This window comes from Macaca fascicularis, chromosome 3 (genome assembly GCF_037993035.2).
Source record: "Macaca fascicularis isolate 582-1 chromosome 3, T2T-MFA8v1.1".
Taxonomy (NCBI): Eukaryota; Metazoa; Chordata; class Mammalia; order Primates; family Cercopithecidae; genus Macaca; species Macaca fascicularis.
In genome coordinates, this window is record NC_088377.1 from 165,636,440 (window position 1) to 165,656,268 (window position 19,829).

Here is a 19,829-nt window from a genome sequence, read left to right on the forward strand (position 1 = left end):
AAAATGTCTAATGATTAAGAAGTTAACTAACCTTAAGATTTCTCAATTAGTTACTTTTTGCTAAAGCATAAGCAATTTCCTCAGTTCTAACCACAAATTCTTACATAAAATATGTAAGCATTAAAATCATATATTAATACAGTATTACATGTACCTCAATAATATGTCAAAATATTTCAATTTGATTTTATTTGCTTTCTTCTCATTCTCCTTTATAGTTTCTGAATTTTGTGCCATATGTATGCCAAATGCATTTGAGAAATGAAATGTTATAAAAAAAAGTTTACAAATTTATTTGAACCTTAAAGCAGAGCACTAAAGTATCTTGCTCTGAGACCATATCTATATTTAAATGGTAAAAACACACAGATCAGTTTTATTCCAAATTAATATTCCTAGAGTTAAACTATATCCATACTTTTTACATTTATAACAGGGCATATTTTAAAAATATATATACAACTATAACATGCTAATGTAATCATTCCTTATGGGCCACTGAATAATAAGTATATCTGAGAAGAAAGCAAGGATATTTTAAAAGGTGAAAGACTTGCAAATTTCTGTTTGAAAATATTAAACTAATTACTTTAATATATGCTTGTCTGTGAAAAAAAGTGTAAAAGTTCAGCTGTATAAATCACTTAATATCCCATGCAAAATAATAAAAAAAAACCTGGACTAAAACATGAAAGTTACTATTATACATTTATATATATTGTGTTTGTATACAACTGTAAATCCAGTAGGAAACAGTCTACTACTAAATCTTTTCTTCTTATTTACACTTCTACAGCCTATGGCTAAATGGGTTTTTCACTTTTTGTTTGGACAATGTGGAAGTACCAGGTATCAGGACTCTCACTTGTCGTAACTCCCAAGTAGGTGAATGAATTGAGCACGGTCAGTCTCTAACAGGCTCTAGTACACATGCTCGGTGGGGTTAAAACAGTAGAGACCCGATGGAGGATTCTCAGCCATTAAACTTGGGATTTTACCCAGGATGTCTGTGCCCTACTCTAAAAGTATCCGTAACTTAGCTCTGATCACAGTGCTTTCCTGCAAGCTGCAATTAGGTGGGATGTCTTAGCTGTCTTGCTAAAAATATACACTTTGAAATCCAGTCTTCAGCAGCCTGCAGGAGGATAAGAGAGGGTGAGGCACAAACAGTCTGTGTACCTTGCTCAGGAGTGCTGTTTGTGCTTATTTTCTGACCCCAGGTCCTGGAACTTGCCAGCACCAATCTTTCAATTCTGTTATGTCCTCCCAGGGAGAGACTAAAATTGCCCAGACCTGCTTTTTGTTTAGATTACTTCTGAAGCCACTTAATTTTCAGTTGCCAATAGTTGCTTTGTCTTTCTCAATTAGGCTCTAAATTGGTGTGAAAACAGTAGGATTATTGTGCTGATTAAAATATCTTTTGCACAGCTGTACTTTCCCAGGAGTGGGTCAAGGAAAGCCCGTGGGCAGCCCCAAAGCCCCTCCAGGGAGCAGGTTTGTGATCTCAGGTGGCCCAATGTGACACCTTGGGGGGCTTCTCCAATGCACCTCACCCTCAACCACTACCTTGTCAGGTTGTCTGGGACCCTTGGTCTTTAAATATCACACGATATATACAAAACACCTTAGAAGATGTGACAAACCAGCATCTGGCCAAGTGAATGTTTATTAAAATAAAATACAAGAAAAATAACTTATGCAAGCTGTCTAATATTATAGAATCGGAAAGGTCATGAGATATTTTTACATAAGGTAATTCTATCAGCTTTGACAGTACTATGTTTTAGGACAAGAAACTAGCTAAAAATGTGAAAAAAGAAAGGAAGAGACAGAACAAGAAAGAAGGAACAGGATGCGGATGATGCACTGTTTCATCTGTCACATACTTAAAGCTAAAAATCTTGAAGTCACAACCCTTCCTGTCAGGTCTCTGAGCCCAAGCTCAGCCATCATATCCCCTATGACCTGCATGTACACATCCAGATGGCCTGAAGTAACTGAAGAATCACAAAAGAAGTGAAAATGGCCTGTTCCTGCCTTAACTGATGACACTCCACCACAAAAGAAGTGAAAATGGCTGGTCCCTACCTTAATTGATGACATTACCTTGTGAAATTCCTTCTCCTGGCTCATCCTGGCTCAAAAGCTCCCCAACTGAGCACCTTGTGACCCCCGCCCCTGTCTGCCAGAGAACAACCCCCTTTGACTGTAATTTTCCACTACCCCCTCAAATCTTGTAAAATGGCCCCACCCTTATCTGCCTTCACTGACTCTCTTTCTGGACTCAGCCCGCCTGCACCCAGGTGATTAAAAAGCTTTATTGCTCACAGAAAACCTATTTGGTTTTCTCTTTACACAGATGCGAGTGAAACTTCATATGCCTTTTTGCCATATCCAGGATGTTTCCAGAGCCTACTTTCCAATTAATTTCCTCTTCTGCTGTAACCTTAACTCAGGCTCTCAACATTTCTTACTTCCATATTACAGTGACTTCCTGGGTTCTCTTTCATTTACTATATCCCCCTGCTAATAGGTGTAATTTTTCTAAAACCATATCTGGTTACAGATGGTTCACTTTCCTGTTTCAATTAATACCCAATATACTCAGGATAAATTTGACCTCAGCATGGTAAATATATCTCTTTATATTTATATATCTCTTAATATACCCCTACGCCGGTCTCACCACTGCTACCTTGATTTCCTATCTCCCTGCCTCTGATTGGAACCAGAGGCATTACACTCCATTACACTCCATCTCTATGTTAGTTAAGTGTTTATCCATATGCTTGGTTAAAAAGAGAATCTGTGAAGGATTCTATTACTTATTTCCTTGTAGGTACAGAGGGGATACTCAATACATAGCTACTTCCATCAATCAACTTGGAATTATGGTATAATTCTAATCAAACTTTAAAAGAAGTCTTACAAGTGTAGAATTTTGAGATAAATGAGTGTGTTTATGGAAGCTAAAATGATTCCTGACTCCATTATAGTTTGGATGTCTCTTCCAACTCTTATGCTGAAATGTGATTCCCAGTGTTGGAAGTGGGGCTTGGTAGGAGATGTTTGACTCTTGGGGGCAGATCGCTCATGAATGGCTTGGGCCATCTCCTTGGTGATAAGTGAGCTCTCACGCTGAGTTCACATGAGACCTAGATCTGGTTTTTTGAAAGTCTGTGGCACCTCCCCTCCCCACTCTCTCACTTCCTCCTGCTTTTGCCATGTGAAACACCTGTTCCTACTTTGCCTTCTGCCACGAGTAAAAGCTCCCTAAGGCCTCCCCAGAAGCTGAACAGATGCCAGCACCATGCCTGTACAGCCCGCAGAAGCATGAACCAATTAAACTTATTTTCTTTATAAATTACCCTGTCTCAGGTATTTCTTTATGGCAATGCAGAAATGGCCTACTGCAACCCAGTAGATAAAAATATACTTAAAATTTTCTATTAAAAAGTGCCTGGTATTTAAATTAAATTAGATCTGGCCCATGGGAAGGAAGAGGGAAAGTGCAGTTTTATATACAACAGAGAAAACATGTTGTTAAAAAAAGGTAATGGTGGCCGGGAGCAGTGAGTCATGCCTGTAATCCCAGCACTTTAGGAGTCCAAGGTGGGTGGATCATGAGGTCAAGAGATCGAGACCATCCTGGCCAACATGGTGAAACCCTGTCTCTACTAAAAATACAAAAAATTAGCTGGGCATGGTGACAGGCTCCTGTAATCCCAGCTACTTGGGAGACTGAGGCAGGAGAATCACCTGAATCTGGGAGGCAAATGTTGCAGTGAGCCAAGATTGTGCCATTGCACCACTCCAGCCTGGGCAAAAAGAGTGAAACTCTGTCTCAAAAATAAAAATAAATAAATAAATAAAAAAGTAATGGCATTTTTTAGTGTGATTTATAAAATAAGTTTTCATCCCTGATAAATCATAGCTATGGATTTCATTAATTTAAGAGCAAATTTTTAATGGGAAGTGAATTAAAGAGTCAGCTTAAACACTTAAATACTTAATTTTAAATTAACCTACTTAATCTCTGTGTGAAAATTTGACATCACTATTTAATTGGCCAATAAAGAAAGAACTCAAAGATGGATTAATAGAAAGAGATAGATTAAATCTAATTTATCTGGATACCAACATGGACTGATCTTGGGGGAGAGGATTGTTCACCTTAGTGTCCAAGTGGTTGGCACCACATCTGGGTGAGTGCATTCCACAGAGAAGACACAGGAGGGAGCAAGGAGCGTTAAAAGGCCTTCAACAGAGGAAAGCCTCTAACAAGAAAGAGAAGAAAGCGATTATGGACCTCTAAAAGGCACCATCAGATAGGGGAATACACATCCTATTGTTTCTGAACAATGGTAGGCTTTCTTTTCAGGGTCTCTCTCGTTTCTATTCCACGTATTCATTGATATTAAAACATGCACTTACACTCATTTCCTTCAAATTAATAATTTTGTTTTCATTTCAAAGTTTGGTCTCCTAAGGACTTTACTGTGTGAACACAGAAGACTCTAACAATGTATGAGGGTTTGAATTTCAGACTTACCCAGTCAGTTTACATTTCTTCGTTCTTTTCATCTCCACTTTTCCAATTCCCTGCTAGTCTCATAAGGAGAATAAGAAATGCAGTGGTGCATTAAGTGGTGTATTAAGAAGAGTATTCTATAATGCCTAGTAAACGCCAGGCATGCAGATGTAGCCGAGTTTGAAAACATTTTAATGGGTTGTTTAAAAGTTTTATTCTGATAAAGTCACAGCTTGGGGTATGAAGCTCTTCCACTAATCAGATTACGTCAAAAACTGAAAGTTGCAAAACTGTTTCTGAAATTTATATCACATACTTCCATTAAAGAGAAAAAATTATTCTGGGAATAATATCTATCATTAATTTGCTTAAATAATAAAAACAGGGGCAAAACCTTGTGTTTATAGCTCTTACACAAATATAAAACTTAAATGAATCTATACATTAAGATAAAGCAAGCCATAAAGCAATAATGTTAATTTAACATGATGGATGATATTGCTTGCTGAAAGTCAATTATAGATATTGGGTGTAGAGTAGGAAGATATAGCTTCGGATATTGTCCTCTATTTGATCTGTTTCTATGCATTGGTTCACATAAATGTTGTATTTCCACAATTCACTAGTATTGGTGCCTTTGAGATGCTTATAATGTTGTTACTTCAGGATAACCAAATCCACTGAGTAATCGAAAAGGCCACTTTGAATGAGATGGTACTAGGCAACTCTGAAAAGCTGTTCTTTTGTTTACTTGAAGATAAATTTGCAAGTAGTGTTAATTAAACTTACTTTGATCAGTGATCTAATTAAATTATTACCACAATTGAGAACAGAAAAAAATTTTTGGTGCCAATAAAGTGAAGTGATTTGGCAATTCATCCTGTAGAATGAGTATGGTAATCGTTCGTCGGGTTCAATTTCCCTGTAATATCATGTATATTGTGATAAATCAATTTTCCTGTCGTGAACCTTAGTTCATCTAGTGTACCTTAAAGTCATTAGTTTTTCACTTGGCATAGCCTCAAGAGCGACCCCCATAATAACTAAAATTATAAACATGGGCAATAATATTATAATGCAAAATTATAAGATACAGGACTTAGTTACATCAATAAGATAAAAATGCAAAGATTAACAAAAAAAAACACCTTAGAAATGAGAAATAACAACCTTCAGATCACATTTTACAGTAAGCAAACTTCCAAAGTAATCCATCTTGGAGAGGCCTTGTGACTCTATGGTGACATTCTGTCTTCCAGTAAATAATAAATTTCTCAAATGGTTGTACTGATCAATGTATAACCTGCAGAAACTAAATAGGATGCTGATTTATTTTAAGATTTGCTGAAGCATGAAGTTCTGCTGATGATCCTGCATGTAGACACTTTTAGTCCATCTGATGTTATCTGTAGCTGATGATTATAACTTTTGTATTGTACTCTCTAATGAAGAGGGGACAATTACATTAAGAGGAGTTTCACTTTTTGCTTTAAAACTTTTTTTTTTTTTTTTCTGGAGATAGAATCTCTGTTACCCAGGTTATAGTGCGGTGGCCTGATCTCGGCTCACTGCAACCTCTGCCTCCTGAGTTCAAGTCATTCTCTTGCCTCAGCCTCCCCAGTAGACGGAATTACAGGTGTCCACCACCATATCCGGATAATTTTTGTATTTTTAGTAGAGATGGGGTTTCACCATGTTGTCCAGGCTGGTCTCGAACTCTTGACGTCTGGTGATCCACCCGCCTTGGCCTCCCAAAGTGCTGAGATTACAGGTGTGAGCCACTGCATCTGGCCTAAAACTTTCTTATAAATATCTTTCACCTTGTGACAGACTGTGGAACACCCCCAGCTCTGCTGGTGTGTCTTCCTGGGTCAGTCCTCACATTTGGCTTCCTTTATGTGGCCAGGCGTGGTGGCTCACGCCTGTAATCCCAGCACTTTGGGAGGCCGAGGTGGGTGGATAACCTGAGGTCAGGAGTTTGAGAACAGCCTGGCCAACATGGTGAAACCCTGTCTCTACTAAAAGTACGCAAAAATTAGCTGGGCATGGTGATGTGTGCCAGTAATCCCAGTTACCTAGGAGGCTGAGGCAGGAGAATCACTTGAACTGGGAGGCGGAGGTTGCAGTGAGCCGAAATTGCACCACTGCACTCCACCTGGGCGATAGAGTGGGACTCCATCTCAAGAAAATAAAAATAAATAAATAAATTTTTATGAAATTAATTCTACCTCAACAGCCTTAATTTCAGTTGACAGTAACTATTGGATCCCCAAGAATGTATCTGCATATTGGGGGAGAAAATACTATTAGAGGGGAATAGAAATGCTACTAAGGTAAGTTTTTGTGATATATACACATGCATTATACAAAAAGATATCAATATATACAAATATTATAATTATTATAAAAATATATGATTACATAAAATATATATGATTTTTCTAGTGAGAAGTAAGCTTGTTGTAACTTGCCCTGAAAAAGACATTTTCTTTCATGGAAAAACAGCCACATGATTTGACTGTGGCAAACTGACCTTTCTTTATCTGGAAAGAGAAAAACAACTCTGAAGACATGGCAACTAAAATCCTTTGGAGACTTATTCAATTAAAGAGTTGTAACAGAGGACAGTTAGAGAAATGAATCCAAGCATAGCTGATTGTCATGTAATGCCAGCTTCAGAGGAGCCCTGGAGTTTAAGTGATAAAAAAAAAGACATGATAAGAAATGGTAGGCTCATCATTTTAAGTGGTAACCACTGATAGTCCTCACAAAGAAAAGTCAAAATCAGACAGAAAAATCTATTTGGACCTCTAAGAGCTTTCCTAGGAAGTATTTGATTCCAAGCCAAATGATTAAGTTGCCTTTGTTCTACTCTAATTTGAGAATAAATCAAGAATTGAAAAAGCAATAATTCACAATTATTTAATGACTAGTTAGTTAATAGTGGCTAATCTAATTATTTTTCCACTAGACAAAATTTGATAAAATGCTGCTTTAATTTCTTCTACAATGTGATGACTGTGGTAATTTAAAGTTTTGTTTAGATAGATTGAATTACATAGAAATGGGCACAAGTAACACAAACTATATGATATATGATTTGGCTCTGTGTCCCCACCCAAATCTCATCTCAAATTGTAATCCCTATGTGTCAAGGGAGGGACCTGGTGCGAGAGGACTGGATCATGGAGGCAGATTTCCCCCTTGCTGTTCTCGTGATAGTTATCACAAGATCTGGTTGTGTGGTAAGTGTCTGGTGTTTCCACTGCTTCTTGTCTCTCTCTCCTGCCACTTTGTGAAAAAGGTGCTTGCTTCTCCTTTGCCTTCTGCCATGATTGTAAGTTTCCTGAGGCCTCCTGAGCCATGCAGAACTGTGAGTCAATTACATCTCTTTTATTTATAAATTACCCAGTCTCAGGCAGTATCTTTATAAGCAGCGTGCAAACGGACTAATACACTATAAAACTGTTGCATTAGATTCTATTCCTTCTGAAGACTGAAGGAATGAAAAGAAATGAATATAAACTATAATTTCAAAGACGTGATAAGAATTGATTACTGGTTGCATATATGGTAGGCTAGAAGGAAGACTTTTTTTACTCTTCAGTTTTGATACTTTTTGAATAAGTTTATGTCATGGGCAAAAGGGCTGTTTTAGAGTTACCAAGAGTAAGAAGATTAGAGTGAAATACAGGATAGGTAGAAGATTAGTTGATACATTTAGGGAATGTTTCCCAGAGCATATTGTGTGAGAGACCGAAACATAAGACAAAATGAAAAAAACTCAAGAATTTTTTTCTGTGCTCAAAAAGTTTGGGAAATAGTGTATGCTATATTAAGCTCTTGGAAGCTCACAATGAGCATTAGCTAAGATGATTTCTGGTAAGTTCTACAGTAAGGAAACTTCTTGAATTTTTTAAAATCAGAGTTTCTCAAATTTATTTGGATGTCAAACTTTTTTATTCCCAAGTGCTGATTTAGGGAAAAGCAACAACAGGTTCACAAAACTCCAAGAGGAAAGGAATTAAATCAGTTTTCAACTTAAAAGTTTGTAAGTTAAAAACAATCTTATATACTTGCTTTTTTGGTTTTTAGATGGCAAACACTATCTAACAATCTGGGTAATCCGAAGTTATTTAAAATACCGTTTGTTCTGAAATTCTTTTCTGAATTAATTTTGTTTCAACTGAACTGAATTGAAATATTTTGAATACAAATTGAAGTCAAAATTAAGGAGATCATAGACCTAAGTAAAAATGGTACACTTTCAGTAGCTTTAATGATAATGATTAACTTAAGAAAACATCCTTTTTTTTCAGTTTTTTATTTTTCAAAAGTATGGGTTTATGGTTTGAATTAAGTTTCCCTAAAAGGTATGTGGAAATCCTAACCCCCAGTACCTCAGTATGTGACCTTATTTGGGAATGGGATTGTTGCAGATGTAATTAGTTAAGATGAGGTCACACAGGAGTAGAATGAACCCTTAATCTAACATGACTGGTGTGCTTAGATGACGAGGAAAATTTGAACACAGAGTGCCTTAGTCCATTTGAGCTGCAATAATAAAATACCATAAGCTGGGTAACTTATAAACAACAAAAGTTTATTTCTGACACATCTGGAAGCTGGGAGGAACCATATCAAGGCAGATTTGATGTTTGGTGAGGGCTTACTTTCTGGCTGATAGACTATGTCTTTTTGCTGTGTCCTCACGTGGTGGAAGGGATGAGCCGGTTCTCTGAGATCTCTTTTATTTGGGCACTAGTTCCAATCATGAGGGCTTTGCTCTCATGACCTAATCACTTCCTAGAGGCCCTACCTCCTAATACTATCACACGGGGGATTAAGATTCCAATATATGAATTTTGTGAGTACACAAACATTCAGCACAGCAACACACAGAGAGAAGATGACCATATGATGAAGAAGGCAGAGATTGGAGTGATACATCCACAAACTGAGATACGCCAATGATTGCTGGCAAATACCGGAGGCTAGAGGAGGCAGAAAGGATTCTCCCCTGCAGGCTTTAGAGAGAGCATGGGACTGCTGACACCTAAATTTCAGACTACTAGCCTCTAATAGTGTCAGACAGTAATTTTTGGTGTTTTAAGCCACCCAGTTTGAGTCACTTTTTCTAATAGTCCTGACAAACTAATATGTATAGTCTAGAGCTGCAGAATTCAATACAGTAACCACTAGCTAGATGGGATAACTTCATTTAAAATTGGTTAAAATTAAATATAATTTAAGATTTAGCTCCTCAGGTACACTACCTCTATTCCAGCTGTTCAGCTACCACATATGGTTAGTGGACATTGAATAGTGCAAATGACATTTGTCATTACAGAATATTTTGGACAGAAGTGGCATAAAGTTGATTTTCAAATTATCTATCAACATTTAACTGGTTTAGTGAGTGGGTCTATTCAAGAAAGTTTGGTAATGGAAAACAAAGTGGCTTTGTATAAAGCCTTACTCCTTAACTTCAGGCACTCACCTTTTCTCTTTTGAGTTTTGATCTCATTAAACTACGTGGGTGCAGGTTGACCCCTAACAGAATTCCTTATCATTAAGATACCCATATTATCTCAAATATGCAATTTGTGTAGTAAAGTTAAAAATCTGGAATTTATTTATCTTCATAAGGTACCCATATTAAGGTACCTATACTTCCTCAAATATATAATTTATATAATTTGTGTGGTAAAGTTTAAAAATCTGAAATTTATTTATCTTCATAAAATTCACCTCATTGCTTCCACAGAAAGCTGTCTTCATTTGCTAAGAAAGCCAAGTACCTTTTCATCTGTGTTATCTATTTTATGCCCTGAAAAGCAAAACATTGATAAGCACATTTGGACTTACGTATAGATCATCTAGAAATACGATTAGGAATTCATGCTCCCAAAATGAAAATAAATACCCTATAAACTTAATGGAAATGTAGTTACCCATTTATGATACACCATTTATAATGCATTGAAAATTGATTTTGTACTCCTGAATATCACTGGTCAACTATTTTAAACTCTCATCTCAAAACATGTTCCATGAAATTAAGGAAATTGGCTCTGAATATAGTTGCCCTCTAAGGCCTCTGTCTCAACTCTCAGAAAGGCCTGGAGACACAGTGTCTGTGATTAGATGTTTGCAGAGAGTTAATTTTATGAGTAACAAAGTAGATAGACTCAGAAGAAAAAAATAAAAATGGATGGGGGAGGGGGCTGATTTAGCAGTTTGTGTACAAATTCTAAGAGAGGTTAAAATTAGGCATAGACAGACTAGAGCTCCTCCTCAGAGACAATAAAAAAAGCAATGACAATGGGATTATATAACATGGTCCAAGGATAAAACTAAGAGGATGCTCCCTCTTTCCCTTTTTGAATGCTCTTTTCCTCTGCCTAGTGACACAGCCCTGAACTTTCTGAGGGACATATAATGTTGCCAAAAAAGAATGCTGAAATAGAGTGTTATTCCTGTCTCTTACAAACTGTGTGGCAGGGGAAGTCTCAGTGGCTTTATTCATGAGTTGTAGATAATAATAATTATAATAATAATTATATAATATATAAAATATGTAATATAAATATAATTATTATTATAATAATTATTATTATTATCACACAGGGTCTTGGTTGGAATTAAAAGAAGGAATTAAAAGTGCTATAAAAGGAATTGTGTTCCCTCCAAATTCATATGTTGAAACCCTAACCTTCAATGTGACTGAATGTGGAGATAGGGCCTTTGTAGAGGTAATGAAGATTAAATGAGACCGTTAAGGGCAGGGTTCTGATCTGATAGGATCAGTGTCCTTATAAGCAGAGACACTAAGGAGCTCAATCTTTTTCCACCATGTGAGGACTCAGAGAGAAGGTGACTGTCTGCACACCAGAAAGAGAGCCTTCACCAGAAACCAACTCTGCTGGACCTTGATCTGGGGCCTCTAGCTTCCAGAACGGTGAGAAAATAAATTGCTGTTATTTAAGCCACTCAATCTGTGGTATTTTGTTATGGCAGCCTAGGCTGACTAATAAAATAAGGAAGGCAATCAAGGTGTCATATCAGCTTTGCTCATTTTTTATTCCTAGAGCATTCCTAGTGTCTGTTTCTGTTATATAGTAGGTGCTCAAGAAATCATTACTGAATAAATGATTGAATGAAAAATACAAAAGTCAGTCATTACTTATGGATTTAAATTCTCTTTGAGTAGAGCTGACTTCAAAAGCTTTCTCTGGATTCTGCATTGGATTGTATAAGATGGGCAGTGTGCAAATTCGGTGCAGTGCTAGCTCCCTACGTCTTTTTCCCCTTTCAATCCTATGTCGCTTTTCCGTCAACGTGGATGTTCAGAGAATGCAGCCTGGTATCCAGACTGCATGAGTCCAAATCCTCACTCTACCCCTATGGCCTTGGGAAATATGGTCAGTTCTCCTGTGTTCCATTTATAGCATATAGAAAAATGGAGATAATAACAGTGCCTACCTCATCAGATTGCTATGAGGATTAATTATGCTTAGAAGACAACTTGTAAACTCTCAATATTGTTAGTAGTTATCAATTATTCTTAAGCATGCTTTAACTGTGAGACTTTATGTCCTTTTTATCTTTTGTATCTTCAACTTCTATACTGGGTTACATTCTTTCCCACCAGCATTTATATTCACACAAATCTCCTGATTTAGGATATAGAAATTCTTCCTTGACTCCACACACATCTTGAGCTATAGGCCCCATCCATTTTTTCCCGCTATATAATCAAACTTTCAAACAAATCATTTATGCCATTGTCACCATTTTCTTAGTCACACTCCTCAATACATTTCAGTCTAATATTCTCCCATCCCTGCCTGCACTTTGCCTTTCTGAATACCCTGAAATATAATGATCATTGACCTTGGTCTTATTTTAATTTTATGCTGAATTTGATGATACTGAACACAAGCTCCTCCTCCTCCTTTCTTCTTGCTGTGGTCTGCATGTTTGTGTCCTTCAAACTTCATATGTTGAAATCCTAGCCCCCAGTGTGATGGTACTAGGAGGTGGCCTATGGAAGGTGATTAGATCACAAGGGAGAACCCCTCATGAATGAGGTTAGTGCCCTTATAAAAGAAGCCTGAGAGAGCTTGCTTGTCTCTTTCACCGTGTGAGGACACAGTGAGAAAGTGCCATCTATAAATCAGGAAATAGGCCTTCACCAGACACCAAATCTGCCAGCACCTTGATCTTGAAATTTACAGTCTTCAGAGCTAGAAGAATACATTTTTGTTATTTTGTTAAGCTATTCAGTTTGTGGAATTTTGTTACAGCAGCCCATATGGACTAAGATGCTTCCATTGTCAGTGACACTACATTCTCTTGGTCTTGCCCATCCGACTGTATTTATTACTGTATTTCTTGCAGTCTTCTTGTTTTCTCTTACTTTGGGAAATCCTCAAGTTTCTGAGTCAACATTCACTGACATCGAGTCCAGGAGACTCAAAATGTCACTGTGGCCCTCCAAAGTAGAGGCTTATGGAGGTCAGGTGGCCAATAAAATTTTAGGTCAGGTCTGTCTTACAGCGGGTCCATGGGGTTGCTGAAGACATTCTGTCATTATTTCCCCAGTTCCAGAATGCATAATTGGAATAGACACACTTATTAGGTGGCAGAATCCCCTCACTAGTTCTCTGACCTGTTGAGTAAGTCATTAGAATTGTGTTTATCCAGAAAAATAGTGACTCGAAAACAATTCCATATCCCCGGAGGAATTGCAGAGATTAGTGCCATTATTGAGGACTTGAAAGATGCGGGGTGGTGATTCCCACCACATCCCCATTCAGCTCTTCAGTTTGATCTGTGTTTTTAGAGAATGCCAGTGGATTATCATAAACTTAGCCAAGTGGTGACTTCAATTGCAGCTGCTATACTAGATGTGGTTTTATTGCTTTAGCAAATGAGCACAGCTCCTGATACTTGGTATGTAGCTGTTGATCTGGCAAATGCCGTTTTATCCATACTTGCTGATAAGACACACCAGAAGCAATTTGCTTTAACCTGGCAAGGCCAGCAATATACTTTCACTGCTTTATCTCACGGGTATGTTAACTCTCCAGCATTATGTCATAATTTAGTTGTCAGGGATATTGATTGACTTTCCTTTCTTTGATGGATTTAGATATCACACTAGTCCATTACATTGGTGACCTTTTGCTGATTGGACCTAGGATCAAGAAGTAGTAACTGCTCTAGACTTGTTGGTAAGGCCATTTGTGTGCCTTAGGGTAGAAATTAAAACTAGCAAAATTTAGGAACCTTCTCCCTCATGAAATTTCTAGAGTTCCGGTGGTGTGGGGCATATTGAGATTACTCTCCTAAGTAAAGAATAAGTTGTTGTATCTGGTCTACAACTCCTACACCAAAAAGAGGCACAACAGCTAGTGACTCCATTTGTATTCCACATGTTCTAGTACGTTATTCTGGCCCATTTACTGAATGACCTAAAAAGCTGCCAGTTTTGAGTGGGGCCCAAGACAGAAGAAGGATTTGCAACAAATACGAGTTGCTGTGTAAACTGCTTAACTACTTGGGCCACAATGACATTTTGGGCCTCCTGGACTCAATATCAATGAATGTAGTCTCAGAGACTTGAGGACTTCCCAAAGTACAAGAAAACAGGAAGCCTGCAAGAGATACAGGAATAAATACAATCAGATTGGCGGGAGACTCAGAGATTGTGGTGTCATTGACAACTGCAGATCCAATGGTGTTTGAAATGTCAATGGCAGATAGGGATGCTGTTTGGAGCCTTAAGCAGGCTCCCATAGGTGAATTGTATTGTAGGGCCTTAGGATTTTAGAGAAAATCCCAGCAATTCTCTATGGATAGCTACTTTTTTTTTTTTTTTTTTTTAAAGAAATAACTCTTGACCTGCTACTGTGTTATAGTAGATACTGAATGTTTAACCATGGTTCACCAAGTTACCATGTGACCTGAGCTGCCCATCATGAACTGGGTGTTATCTGACCACCAAGTCACAAAGTTGGACATGCAAAGCAACACTCCATTATCAAATGGAAATGATATATATGTGATTGGGCCTGAGCAAGCCCTGAAGGCATAAGTAAGTTATATAAAGTGGCTCAAATGCCCATGTTGCCCACTTCTGCTACACTGCCTCCTCTCTCCCAGCCTGTACCTATGCTTCATGGAGTTTCCCTATAATGAGCTGACAGAGGAAGAGAAAACTTGGACCTGGTTTATAAATGGTTCTGAATGATATGTAGGTACCTCCCAAAAGTGGATGGCTGTACCAATACAGCCCTTATCTGTAAGGACTGTATGAAAGAAAGGACAGTGATGAAAAAGAAATCCTTCCACATAACTTTAAGTAGTGTACTTGGTTGTTCACTGGTTTGGAAGAAGGAATGGTCAGATGTGTAATTATATAACAATTCATGGCTGTGGTCAATGATTTGGCTGGATGGTCAGGGACTTGGAAGGAATATATTCGGAAAATCCGTAACAAGAAAATTTGGGGAATAGGTATGTGAATAAAACTCACTGAAAGGCAAAAAAATTAAAGATATTTGAGTAGCATGTGAATACACACCAAAGAATGACCTCAGCAGAGGAGAATTTTAATAATTAATGGAATAAGATAACCCACTCTGTGGATGCCAGTAAGCCTCTTTCTCTCACCACCCCTAGCATCACCCAGTGGGCTCATGAACAAAGTGTCTGTGATGGTAGGAATGAAAGTTATGCATGAAGTAAGCAATGTAGACTTCCATTCACCAAGGCAGGCCTGGTTACTCCTGCTGCTGAGTACCCAGTTTGGCAGCAGCATAGATCAACATTGAGACCCTGGTATAACACCATGCCCCAAAGCAGTCAGCCAGCCAGCTATGGCAGGTTGATTACATTGGGCTGCTTCCATCATGGAAGGGGCAGCATTTTGCCCTTATTGAAATAGATACTCACTCAGGACATAAATTTGTGTCTCCTGCATGTAATACATCTGTCAAAACTAACATTCTTGTAATTACAGAATGTCTTATCCATTGTCACGGTATTCCTTACAGCATTACTTGTGATCAAGGAACTCACTTCACAGCAAATAAAGTATGACAAAGGATCCATATTCATGGAATTTTCTGGTTTAACCATATTTTCCTCCATCTTGAAACAGCTGGCTTGATAGAATGGTGGAATGGCCTTTTGAAGACTCAATTACAGCACCGGCTAGATGACAATGCCTTACAGAGCTGGGACAAGGTTTAGCATCATATGAATTATGTGAATATTTCATAATATTTCATAGGCAGGATTCTTGGGTCTAAGAATCAAGGGGTGGACCTGGATTACACATGGTGACCCACCAGCAAAGATTTGCTTCCTGTTCCCATGACCTTATGCTCCACTGGCCTAGAGGTCTTAGATTCAAAGGGAGAAATGCTTCCTTCAGGAGACACAACAATGATTCTGTTGAACTGGAAGTTAAGACTGCTACTCAGTTACCTTGGATTCCTCATGCCTCTGAATTAATAGGCAAAATAGGGAGTTACTGTGCTAGCTGGGGTGATTTATTCTGACTAACAAGGGGAATTTGGACTGCTGCTTCACAATGGAGGTAAGAAAGAATAGGTCTGGAATACAGGATATCCCTTAGGGAGTCTCTTAGCATTACTATGCCTTGTGATTAAGGTTAGTGGAAAACCACAGCAACTGTCCAGTCCAATCCAGGTCTGTAATGACCCAGACATTTCAGAATGAAGGTTTGGTTTACACCACCAGGTAAAGAACCATGACCAGCTGAAGTATTTGCTGAAAGCAAAGTGAATACAAAATGAATAATGAAAGAAAGTAGTTATGAATACCTGCTGTGCCCACGTAATCAATCACAGAAATGAGAAATATAATTGTCATGGGCATTTTCTTCTTGTTCCATTCAGGAACACACAATGTTGTGTCCTGAATGGAATCCTGGAAAAGGACATTAGGTACAAACTAAGGATTTCTGAATAACATGCGGGTTCTTGTTAGTAATATAGGCACCTAAATAATAAGAAAAGATTCATACTAATGCAAGATGTTAATGGGCATATAAGAGCTCTGTACCATCATCGCAGTTTTCTTGCAAATCTGAAACTGTTCTAAACAATAAAATCTCTTTTTAAAAATAAAAAGATAAAAATAGCTTTAAACTGAACAAATCAGTCTTTAGAGAAGAGTCACATCATAAAACATACTCTTGCCAACTAGTTCATGTGAACATCAGTTTTTCTTTCTAAATTCATGGTTCAGAAATAATGTTTTTAAGGGTAGCTGGGTTCTCTGACTAGCCTACAAATTTAAAAGTCCACCATGTAGTTAAACTCTCCTAGAGGGTTAACCGAGCTTTTTGCCTGGGGAAAGAAGCTGCTGAGCAGAGGAGGGAAAAATATGAAAAATTAAAAACTTCCTACCTCTTTTTGTAGGCACAAGGTGATTCTTGTGTATGCTCTATAAACAAATGTCCTATTGAAATCACATATGCCACCTGGTAGTATTTCTAAGTTCGGCTTCCATTATGTCTGACATAAATATTCAGATAAATTCACCAACAAAAAATTTCTGAGCATCTACTCTTAGCTATGTTCTTTGCTAAGTGTTGAGAAAACAGGGAAAATGACATTACATCTAATCACAGGAGAAGAGAGCAGGAAAATAGAAGAAACAAAATAAATGAAGATTAAATTCAATGGTAACTTTTCCCTTCTTCATTCCACTTGCTGTCACTTCTGTCTAACTCACTTTCAGGTCCTAGTCATGCAGTATTGGAATAACAGAGATCCATGTCCACTATCTTTATATGAATGTACAAATGCGTAAAGAGGACCAGCTGGCTTAATGATAGTTCACTGGAATGAGACTCAGGGTATTTCGAGAAATGAAAATTCAGTTGAAACAGTGGTAGGGTTGAGCTGCAAAAATAGCTAATCATGTGTAATGTTGTTTCCTATTTGCAGAGATGAAATGTCTAGACCAAGTTGGAAATAGCTTTATCATTATACTTTATTACATATTGCTGCAATATTTTGGGATATTTAATTCAGAGTAAGATAATTATGACACACTTGGAAACTTTCTTCAAATCTTTGGTTTTTTGGTTTGTCCATTAACTAAAAACTCTGAAAAATGACTGAGTTACAGATGTGGTCTTATTGTTTGGACCTTTCTAACAATCTAAGCTATAGAACAAAGAAACGCATTTTCTTAGGAGATCTGAATAAGTACAATGATCTCTGTCATTGGAAGTGATCATGAAGATGATGGATGGACACATGTCCAAGATGATCTAGAAGGAATTACCGTATGGGCTGGGAGTTGAACTAGGTGACCATTGGTTATCTTCTTAAGCTCTAAAGTTCTGTGATTTTAGATTTTTAGTAAGTTGTGGTCTCTTTACTCGTGCATTGAGTAGACACTTCAATAACACTATTATTAAAACTTTTATAGCATGCCCAATAACATCATTACACAAAAAATAAACTCAGAAATTCCGCTGAATAAATATTAACTCAATAAAGTATACATTTGGTATTCTGTCAAACCTAGGGTGTGCAGTGTTTTCTGAACCCCAAATTTACTTCGGAATGCAAATCTTGCATGCTAGAAAGATACAGAATAACATTCACATATTCCAATTATTTTACCCATAGAAAATTAACACATGTGCTCTCTATGGCTATTGAATAGTACCCTTCTCAATTGATCTTCAATTTCTGCCTTAATTATTCTTTTGTTTCTGTTTTGTTTTGTTTGCTGTAAATATCAGCATTATGAGTAAGTGCTATGATGAATTTTATTAAACTCTTACTTTTAAGTATTTGGAATCTGACTGCTGTCTCTCTTGTACACCAGGGAACTCTTTTATTTATTTTTTCTTCCTGTTCATTCATTGCTACTAATAAAAGGATTAGACTAAAATAGTTCTCCTTCAGAAATGTACAAGAGCCTATTTAATTTTGTTTTTGTCCTAAGTTAGTAGGTAATCAGAACAAAATGATATAAATTTTCTGCATGTTCTCAATACTATTTTCCCACAGTAATGACTTTTCAATATGTGAAGTTTGGAATCTGAGATCCTATAAGGCTACTTTTGTTTTCATTATGGATATTAATAATATCCATATATTAATATAATATAGTATAAACATCTGTTGAAATCTCATGAAAAGTGGAGCTAATTTTCTCCTTAATATGGTAAGAACAATTTCTTGGATGGACTGTTGATCCATGGAATCTTTCCCCCTTCTTTGGCTAGCTCCTTGTCTCTGTGATACCTATGGCCTCTCCATTTCTTTCTAGGTACAGGTGTTTAGGTCTGCCAGGGTAAGTTACCAGGAAACTTCACCAGGTGATGTTCTGTAGGTTGACCAGAGCAGTTCGCCAAAGGCTTTTCTTGGCTTGAACCAGGTTGAGACTCCAACGACTCAAGCAGAGTGTCTAGAATTTAGTCTTCTAATCCTGCAATCAATGTATTTTTTATTTTCTGAAGTAATGTGATTACCCTAAAAGCTCTCAAAGACTTGCTGCTTAGACTCCATGAATGAAGCATCATTTGAAAAGGTACAATAAAAAAAATAAAGAGATCATAAGTATCCTGACAAAAGAATGAAACACTGATTTTTTTTTCTTTTGATACAGGGTCTCGCTCTGTCACCCAGGCTGGAGTCCATCATAGCTCACTGCAGCCTTAACCTTCTGTGCTCAAGGAATCCTCCCACTTAAGCCTCCTAAGTAGCTGGAACTACAGGCATATGCCACCGAGCCTCGCTAATTTTTGATTTTTTTGTGCAGATTGTGTCTCTCTATGTTGCTCAGGCTGGACTCAAACTTCTGGTCTCAAGAGATCCTTCCATCTTAGCTTCCCAAATTGTTGGAATTACAGGCATGAGCCGGTGCGCTTGGCCTAATTTTGTTTTTTTAATGAAGAGAAAAACGTTCCTTAAGAAAAGTTTCATTGTAATAAGTAATCAGGATGAATAGCATATATTAGCTCCGAAAAACTTTGGAAGCCTTCTTACTTCACTGAAAGTGGGGTTTATCAACCAGCTGCCAACAGCTTTCCTCCCATTTAGTCTTTGTGTGAAAAACACAATTAATGCTTTCTTGAGTAGCACAAGCTGAGCTGAGAAACCATCTTTCAGAGGTGTAAATTCTTGCCTTGGGTGGAAGGCTGGATGTTATTAACTTTCACAATTTCTTTCAACATTTGATTTTCCTTAATCATGGTAAAGACATATTATTTATTTTTCTTTTTAGTTGGGAAAGT